Below are 10,072 nucleotides of genomic sequence, written 5' to 3'. Positions count from 1 at the left end.
TGCCTTCAGGAAAGTGAGAATTTTGATGCTAAAGCCAGAGTAATCCCAGGCAAAGCGGGATAATCGGTTACCCCATGAACTTTCCCTTTCACCTCAGTTGCAAAGGATTTAAAGGGAGGTCATTCGGGACACGTGGTGACACCACACCTGACTTAGAAGGCGTCTGCGCAAAGAAGCGGGACAGCAGAGCCGCACGGACAGCAAGGACTGTGGACTGCGGGGCTCAGCCCGGAGGGACTGCGGGGCGAGGGCCAGGGGTCTGGCGCAGAGCCGCGGCAGGGCTCAGAGACCGGGTGGCGGACTCAGAGGAGCCCAGGAAAGGAAGCAGGGAAAGCACAGTAACGACCTGCGCCAAAGCCGGGGAGCCGACGGGGGCAAGTCCAGGTTCTCCTCTCTGCTCCTGACCGCACCCGTATTCCCCAAACAGGAATAACTTTTCACATAAAACTGGAGCTTTTACTGTGTACGGGTCTGGGAATTTTGATCACTGGCTGAGAAAACTTTGATTACTTGCATAAGAACAGAGAAGTACTAAGACTTCTCCCACGGTTCTTCCAAGGGATCAACTACTTTCACTGAGCAAAGAAACAAAAACAAGTGTGCTTGCTGACGTTAGCCACAATAGAAATAGAAATTGTAAGAACTGTGGTGCAGAGGGGGGTAAGAGACAAGTCAGAGGCTGCTGGTGTGTGACAAAACCCAGGGTCACATCCACAATTCATTCAACAATTACATAATAAACACCAATTTCACACTTTGAAAGGTGCCAAGACCTACAGCTGGAATTACAGTCTCCTGAGGGGCGGTAAGGGTAGAAGGGGAGCATCCATCTTCCTGCAAATGTTTCAAACTTGCCTTTCTGCGTAGCCGGGCGGAATTCCATGCAGCAGAGACACCACATTTTCTGTATCCAGTCACCCACTGACGGGTCTGTGGGCTCTTCCAGGACTGAGCTACCCCGGGCTGTGCCCCTGTACACCTGGTACGCCAGTGTCACTCCAGCATGAGGTCTTAAACTCTTCGAGGAAGATACTTACAGGGGCAGCGCTGGGTCATAGGGAATTCCTAATTTTAGTTTTCTGAGAAATCTCCATACTGATTTGCACAGCGGCTGTACTAGTTGACCTTTCCACCTACAGGGAAGGAAGCTTCATTTGCAGGAAAATGGATGCACCTGGAAAATAGAAGTCTGAGTAAAATAAAACAGACTCATAGGCTCAAATACGTAGGTATCTCTTATTTGAGTGAGGCAAAACACAACAAAGAAATTTGTAAAGAATGTATCAAAGGGGGCTGAGCAGATCTCTTGCAAATGGAAAGAGGTCCAAGAGACCAAGGGTGAGGGGTAGGGAGGAGCAGAAGTAGATTAAAGATAAACCACGTACAGAAACCAAACAACCTCAATGAATGAAAACATGATATGCCATAAACATGTGCAGAGATTGATAAGATCAATAAGAATGGAAACAGGAAAGGGGGACTGGGAGGGTGGGGAAGGGGACTAAAAAGTAAAGGAAGCAAGGTGTGTTCTATGCAAGTACTCCCGCATCGAGGATGGTAAAATGCTGCACTGCAAACATGTACTAGCACAAAGAGATACAAAGGAAGAGTGCTGCATCTGGTGTGGCTCTGAAGTTCGCAGGGGAAAGGACAGTGGGAGGGTGGAGAAGTAAGTGCAGAAAGCTGAGGTCAGGTGGAGCCCTCTCTCCAGACAGGAGGAAAGGAGCTCAACCACCTTAGCGCTTTTATTTTTACACTCAGTTGAAGTCAGGTGACACCACTCTGCCTAGCAACCTGTTTGCATGGCAGCTGTGGGAGGCCTCCTGTTGTGGGAGCTGGAGCAGCTTGTATATGTGTCTTACCTCGGGTGCTCTTTGTTCTCAGATGGGCCTTGCTCCAGCCCACCCATACTCGTGATCAGTTTGCAGCTTCAGCCGATCCCCACTAAGGAGTAGAAAGAGAGACCCGTAAATACAGTCCCTGTTCACACTGGGCTTCGGCAAACTGGCTTCATACTGTCATCACGTCTGCTTCCCACAGCACCAGGGATGGAATGCAGGGCCTCACGCCCACCAGCTGGGGACACTCCTGAGCACCCAGCCCTGTCCCTCCCTCATCACCTGCAGCTCCAGCCCGGCCTGGCCTCTGTGGGAGAGGAGGCGGCTGAGGGGCAGGACAGGAGGTCTGTTTACATCCAACCCTCGCTCTACACTGCAAGACTGAGCCCAGAAACAAGCCGTCGGGCACTGAGCTCGTTTATGAGGAGTTCCCGTATTTTAAATTTTTTTATTTTAAAGATGAAAGAACGAAAACATATTACAAACACACAGACACACATTTTGCCATGATTTTCAGGTACAGAACAAAAATGCAAGAGTACAAGACAGGACATTCTGAGCCTACAAGAGCAGGCTCCAGATAGTGTGAAGGAAGCGTGTTTCACGTAGACGCACCTGTGCTCACCGCCCATCAGGCCAGCGGTAGCCGCGCCCCTCCACCAGGAGCGGGACAGCCCTGAAGCTACTGCTTAAACCACCAGAGCTGGGATCCCCCCAGAATGTTTATATCATGATATGTGGGGGTGGGCACACACACAGAGTAAAACACAGGTAAATGAGACAATAAAATCGTCATGAGCGGCGGGGATACAGCTCAGTAGCAGAGCAGGTACCTAGTGGGCATGGCGCCGTGGGTTCAGTGCCTAGCACCAAAACAAAACAAGAAAAGGTATGTATTTCCGAGCCTGTCCTGAAGAGATTTGACAGAAGGAGAGAGAATAAGATGTCAGATCTTGGAGAGCCGTGATCAGAAGAGCTTCTCCGAGACAGCGATGTGTGAAAGCATCTGACGAGCCGCTGACCGTCGGGCTTTGTGCACGGCTGAGGGCGGGGGAACGCACACCAGAAAAACAACCACGTGGGCACCGACGGGCTGAGGAGAAGCGGGTGTGAGGCGAAACTGGGTGACGAGACACAGGCTGCTGCTGCGGGGCCCTCCAGTTTGGACTGCGCTCACCAGGCCGTAAAGGAGCCGGTGAGGGCATCCACAGGTCGGGGTGCGGGCTGATGTGCACCTCAAAACCCTCTCGCTACGCTGAGCCTGAACATGGGCTACCTTGTAGTTTCACGCCCAGGGATAAATCTAAGAAAAATTACACATCTGATCCCCAGAAAGCACTCGCTGTGATGTTCATGAGAGCGCTCAAAACAACCCAGACGAACTCACCCCGGTGTCCACTGCTGGCAGAACTGGGAAATAAGTTGTGGTATCGTCACATGATGAAAACTTATACCATAGCAGATCCGACTGTCTACAGCCACAGGCGACATCACTGCTGAATCTCACAGCTTTATATGAAGGGAAAGAAAACAGGCATGAAAGGATATGCGCTGTGCTCTGTGGCCACGGTCACGTGATCTACAAGGACTCTTGGCTTGAGGACAGAGAGGGTGGGGCAGGTGGAGACAGGGGGTCTGATTACATGCAAGATTGAGAGCCCAAGACATAACCCAACGGATCCCATGAAAAAGACAGAGTGTCTCACACTTGTAATTCTAGGTGTGGCTAGAGTGAAACACAGATTCCCGTATACATGTGTGCACGTGTGTGCATGTGTGTGCAACTGTGTGTCGCTGCTTTCACATCCTTTCTTAAGCAAGAGTGCTTTAAAGGGATTAACACTTAAAGGTAGACTAATTCTGTCCAGAGATTTTTTAAATTCCTTTTTAAAAAATTTAAATATTATCTTCCTTGATTTCCTCCCCCCTCTAAAAAAAAAAAAAAAAAAAAACACCTATCAGAGAAAAATAATTTCATCAGAAAAGATAGCAGATGTGCCACAAAGGAAAAAGACAAAAGGAAGATTCCCCCAGAGCAGTGATTATTATGGGCTGGTTGGCAAGGCAATTTCTAGTGTACAAATGGACCCCTCTGTGGAGGTGGTCCACCAGGTCTCTGTGGAGACCACCAGGCACTCTTCCGATTAAAGCAGGGCTCTGGGAGCGAGTCCCTCTGTATAAGCGGCACTGTGGATTGACCAGTCCTGTGACGGAGCTCCTCCCATTCCTCTCTGCTCCTCTTTTATGTTTCTTTGGTGAATCTACACTTCATCTTTGTAAGCCAAGTAAATATTAGACTTTTCCCTTCCAAAGTGTTTCTCTGGACACCGTAGGGGCTGCTCTCACTGAGGACGCAGGAAGCAGAGCAGTGGGTCGCAGGGCGGGCGTGGAGAAACGGCAGCTGGGCCTCAGTGGCCACACAGCAAGAACCCTGCAAGATGACGTCCTCACCACCTCTAAGCAAGCTCTGGACCTGCTGCTCGCACGGGCTGCAGCCACTGTAGACAGCGTGGTGGGCAGCGAAAAGCGTAAGAGGACAGAGCTCGTGACCTGTGTTCCTGCCACGCACACACTCACAAAGGGACACGGCAAACTTCTGGAAGCGGTGAGTTCACGGCCTTGGCTATGGCGCTGACACAAGTGTATTCACATAGCCGAGCTCATCAAACTGCATGCATTAAATATAAGCGGTGGTTTGCACATTAATTATACCTCGATGAAGCTGTTTAAAAGGGTCTTTCCGTGTGCTCACAAATTAGAATTTTTGGCTCACACAGCTGAGGCGTCAGCTCTAGGCTGGGCGATTTGCCTTGTGAATATTCCTCAAATCGAGACACCATTCACCCCAAGCTTTTGGTTTCACCTTCTGTGTTACCGGAATCTGAAATAAAACGTGGCCCTCAGGATGCGGACCAGAGCCCCCCACACCTCGCCTGCCCCTTCCGGTGACCGCTCGTTGTCTCCGCTCCCTTCCAGCGGTGTTGCACACGGACCTCTCGAGCCGGCTCTCCGAATCTTAAAAGATGAGAAGCGACCACTTCCTGCAGCACTGACATTTCCCCTTGGAAGGCTTCCTCCGTGCCCCTCCCGCCCCCTCCGCCCGGTCTGAGGGCGGCTGCCGAGTCCCCCCGCTCCTGCGGTGCAGCAGGCTGCGCACTCACTGCTCGGGAGCCCGGGGAGGGTGCGCAGGGGTCAGCGGCAGTTGCTGGAGAAGAAAGAACACAGAGACCGCTAACAAAGCCTCCAGGTGAACGCGGCCTTCCCAGAGCAAGGCAGGAGGCGGGCTCACCTGAGTGGAATCGCAAGAAACTGGAACAGCTATTTTTAGCACACATGCCTGGCATTTAAAGGAGCTGCAAACAAAGCCCTAAGAGGAAGGGAGGAAAGGGACACAGCTACGACTGTCAGGCAGGTGTGCAGGGAGACGTATGCTCCCACGTGTGACACACTGACCATAATCCCTAGCAGTGTTCCAGGTTACCTTCCCAGCTGCGATCTCAACAGAAAGCCCGTGTCACCTGCCAGACGTGTGAAGGAGGAAGCCTCCCAGCCCCCAGGGAGTTATCCAGCCTTCCTGTCTCTGAGGCCGAAGCCCTGAACATTGTGGAGCAAAGACAAGCACTTGCAGTGGGCAGTCTGTGAGCACAGTGGATGACTCTACGCTAAACTTGGAGGCAGTCTCTTACACGGTAATAGATAACTGGATACTTCTCTCATCTGGTGAACCCTGCTACTAACATCACACACACACACACACACACACACACACACACACACAATTTCTGTTCCCGAAGGAATAGCTGTCATTTCCACTTTGGTTAAAAACAAAAGAATCTACTTAGAACACTCTCCATGTAGAGTTACCAAGTGCGTCACACGACAGCCGAGGCCTCACTTCTCTCCCAGAGGAAGAGCCGTGCGGAGGGCGTCTGAGAGGCGTGTGGTAGACGCGGGGAGGTGGGATTCCAAGCACAGCTGTGCGGTGGGCTCGGCTCTGCCTCTCCCTGGACCCTTCCCACTCCCGTCCAAGGGCGCCCGGCAAGCTCCCCTTGGCTGCCCTTCCTCCTGAGGAGCCGGGCACCCGGCCATCTCCCTCTGGTCCTGCCTTGCTCCCTTTTCGGTTATTTCTCATTTGGCTTTCTCTCCCTCGTTCTACGTAAATACCCCTCACCAGCGTCATGTAGACCCGGCATCCCTAAATCTTTTGAATATCTTGGACCTTTCCCTTAATGGATTCAATTGCACATGACGACGCTGTTATTTCTCTCTCTGAAAACAGCCTTCCACCTCTGGGTCTCCTCCTGCGCCGGGAGCTGGCCACTCCACAGCTGTGTCCTGGCTCTCTGTCCTCTGCAGCGCTTCACCTTTAATTGCTGCAGTTCCTCCCACGGCGTCTCTTTCTCACAGTGCACTGTTTTCCTAAAAAGCCCTATCCGTGTCCTTGGTTTGATTACCACATAAAACCACAAATTAGATTGCCAACCAGATCGCAACTGTGGGGTATAAATCCACAAAATTCCTCGAATTTTCCTCGCACCGGAAAGTTCCTCCCACAGGGCCCTTGTGAGGATGGTAGAATATAAGCTCGAGTAGGCTGGGACTTTACCCATTTACCCTCCATTATACCCAGCAGTGTGCAACATTTAATAAATGCCTTAAAATAATCTGCAAAATGGACACACACACAGTGTGATCTGGTGGCTCGAGCTGTACGGTGATGTACTCCAGGCAGTTTGAAATGCAAGGGGGCACAGCAATGGCTGTGGGGATCGTCCTCGGAGAGCCGCTCTCTGAGAAGGGGACGTAAGCCAGAGTCACCACACAGCAGGAACAGGGGAGTCGAGGACTGACCCTAGAAATTACTTCCGTCATAAAGATGGGCAGGCAGGCCAGAAAGGAGTGCTCAGCAGTCATCGAGGCAAAATAGCACAAAAAGGAAAGTGACAATTTTCAGAAAGGAAAACCAGGAGCATGAGACACTGTGAAAACACAGCATGCGTGTGCTGACATGCTGGACTTGGGAATCAGAGATTATCATGTATTCTGGGAGACCGGGGATTAAATAAAGAATGCTGGCTGGGTGTGGTGGTGCACACTTGTAATCCCAGCACTTGGGATGCTGGAGCAGGAGGATCGCTGCAAGTTCAAGGCCAACCTGGGCTATATAGTGAGTTCAAAGCCAGCCTGAACTACATAGCATGACCCTGTCTCAAAAATAAAAAAAAAGTAAATAAAGAATGCCATTGAGAAGCACCCCGTGCAAATTCTGGAAAATGGACATTGGCAAACAGAAAGAAGGACAACCTGACGTTGTGTTTAGCGCTCTGCACCATGCTCATCCTTTTTTGCAGCATGGACTTGGCTGTTGCTCTTGTGTCTGCTTCAGCAGAACGTTGATAAATACAAGCGCCCGGTACGAAGGGGAGATGCGTGTGTTTTCGGGTAAGAGCTGAACTGTTACCGCAAAGACCAACCGCACACTGACTGAAAGAAGAACTAAGCTCCTTGTGTCCTCATGTGGGCACCGCAAGTGGGAGCAGTTCGTCTTTGGAGGAACCACTCAAGGGCTTGGGTTCTGTTGATCCCTTTGCTCCGTAATCTCTTAGTCTGTTGTCACCGCATCCACAGAGAAAGCTGAATCAAACTTCAGGCGAGATTTCAACAGCTGAGAAAGAGAAAAGCCTCTGACCAAAGCTAGCTCATGCTCCTTTGCCGAGAACAGTTTCGTGGTTTTTGTTAACTGTGAGGAAGCCCAGGAACGTGGTAGACCAGCAGCCCGAGCCCCGTCACACCTGTCTTGCTGCGGGGCTGTGGGAAACAGACATTGCTCCATACCTGGCCATCTCCGCCAGAGCGCCTTCTCTGCATCTCTCCACAATTTTTTTTAAAACATTTTTTTTAATTTTGGGTTTTTTATAAACTGGCTTGTGGTGTTTTTTTTTTGTTTGGTACCAGGAATCGAACTCTGGACCTTGTGCTTGCCAGGCAGGCGCTTATGCCACTGAGCTATATCCCCAGCCTCAGTCTCTCCACACTGACAAGCATTTGCATTCCACAAACAGCCACAGTCTTCCCTCAAAGGAGAAACCAGAGGTCCCATCCAGTTGCTGAATCCAACTGAAAGCACAGAAACTGTAAGTAGCGTTCTTCAGGGGACCTTTGTAGATCAGGTGCCTGTAAATTCAAGATCTTTTAAGTCTGTTCCAATACCCTGCTCTGTGCCACACCCAGTACTGCAATGCTGTGCGGAAGCAAACAACAGAAGCAGGACGCGCACGTGGGAAAGGGAGAAGAAGGCGGCACACAGGCCCTGGCATCCAGGATTATCAACTCCTGCTGGGCAAAAATCACAGAACGTTATTCTGGCAATAAAGTGAGTTTTATACTCAGCCAGTGTGCTCTGTGGAAATAATCATGTTCTCCCAGGCCCAGATTTGCATAGAAAGCGCTTTCTTGCCTACTGCTACCAGGTCCAAATCTGCAGTAGGTGTTAGAAAAGATGATCTACTTAGGGATGGTTTGGGTGGAACAATAAGAAGGTTTCACAAGCTATCAGAGGAAGCCGGGCACCTCTGCCCCAAAATATGAAGGATTACTGAGCTGATGACAGTCAGAATCCAAGGAAACTCTCTGACTTCCCTCTGCTAGAAGCAGGACAAAGACTTAGGAAGGCAAAAGGTGTTAAAGGTGCTCCTACTTTGTGCCCCATCCCTTTTCTACCTAAAGAATAGATACAAATTCTCTGCGGTGCCGACTTCTCGGCTCGGAGACGGGGCCTCCGGAGGACTCTGCCGGCAGGACATGTTTCCGTACATTTACCTCCCACAGTTTTCTCACCTCTTCCTGTCGCCTTGGCACCTCTCTGAAAGGTACTGTACCGAGGATCTATTTGTGACAGGCTCCTAAGCCACCACTTTGAGCAACTCCTCCCGTTTGACGCTCTTGGCAAGCACTGACAAACGTTCTTGGTTTTCTCTTATTACTCTATCTTCGGTGCAGGGATCTATGCTGTAGTTTAGATCCCAAGTGTCCCCTCAGGCCCGTGCACAGTTAAAGGTTTGGTGTCTGGGTGGCACTTCTGGGGGGTGTGAGGGCTGTGTGAGGTGAGGGCAGTGAGAGGAAGTTAGGCCATTTGGGGCGTGCCCGGGAAGGAGATCTGAGACCTGGGTCACTTCTTGTTACTTCCCGGCCCTGAGGTGAGCTGGGCTCTAGTACATGATCCTGCCATGATCACCCGCCTTGCCGCAGGCCCAGAGCAACCAGTCAGGAACCAAAACCTCCAAAACTGTGACCAAGTCAAGTTTTCCTGTTTAATTTATCTCAGATATTTGTTACAGTAACAGAACACTACCTAACACAACCTGTCTCAGCTACAAACTTAGGAGAGTTGAGGAAAAATATATTTCTCCTTTTCACTAGGCTTGTCATTTTTTTGGCAATATGATATCCTTAAAACCTTAGTAGCTTCTGGCATATTTTTATGTCTGCTCAAGTGCTGGTATCCATACTCAATATTCTTTTCCAACCATATTTCACTAACCCGCACTATTAGCCTCTGAGCCCCTTCTGGCCTCTCTTCTTCATTTTAATAAAGGTGACTCCAATACCTCAAGCCGTCTAAGAGACAGGTTTGGGTAGAAAAACCACACCCTTATTCCAGGCTTTGCCAGAGGCCTAAGTCCCTGCATTTTGCAGAAAGCATTTTAATAGACCCTTGAGGAAAGCTCTGAAGAGTTCAGACCCAGTTGCCCTTCCCAACCCTAAAGGATTCCAAGCCTCTGGACTCGTTACAAGTCCTTGTATCTCTGATCACAAATGGCTAACGTCTTGCTGAGCTTAACTCTATGAATTTCTTGCCAAATCTTAAAAGACAACCAAAAATACTCTCATATTCTGTTCTTTCCAAGAGCCCCTTCCCTTACAGCAGTGTGTCGTAAAGTTTCAGCAAATATTTTGCCACAACGTACACAAATACTGCCCGTTTCCAGCCTGCACTGCCCGGATCCTCACTGTCTCCCTGTGCCAGGGAAGGGAACTAACAGGCCACCCCACAATATGCCACCTTGGCATAAGGATCATTTTGAGCTGACAATTCAAACTGAAAAGAAGCAGATGCAAGAAAATTCCTGGCCCTCCTTCTATTTGCTTAAACGCAGTACGTAAACTTTGAAACTGTCCTCCTGTCCTCTCTACCAGGATGGGCAGAAGTCAGTCACCGGAAATAACTGGATACC

General features: G+C 50.1%; 1 long non-coding RNA gene across 2 annotated transcripts; it reads right to left on the bottom strand.

Annotated features, from left to right (window-relative positions):
* Positions 1-305: 305 nt before the first annotated feature.
* LOC106147401 lies at positions 306-5,108 on the bottom strand. 2 transcript variants are annotated; one of them, XR_001232293.1, is made up of 5 exons: positions 4,832-5,108; positions 4,551-4,719; positions 3,226-3,347; positions 1,863-1,944; positions 306-1,174 (listed from the first exon to the last, which is right to left on the bottom strand). It is a non-coding gene; the product is annotated as an uncharacterized LOC106147401 (long non-coding RNA). The 2 variants fall into 2 exon arrangements; XR_001232294.1 differs by having other exon boundaries at positions 5,000-5,108.
* Positions 5,109-10,072: the final 4,964 nt, after the last annotated feature.

Source organism: Chinchilla lanigera, unplaced genomic scaffold (assembly GCF_000276665.1).
Source record: "Chinchilla lanigera isolate Chin_1 unplaced genomic scaffold, ChiLan1.0 scaffold00153, whole genome shotgun sequence".
Classification (NCBI taxonomy): domain Eukaryota; kingdom Metazoa; phylum Chordata; class Mammalia; order Rodentia; family Chinchillidae; genus Chinchilla; species Chinchilla lanigera.
Note: the sequence above shows the minus strand (reverse complement) of the source record. Positions and strands in the feature narration are given on the sequence as shown.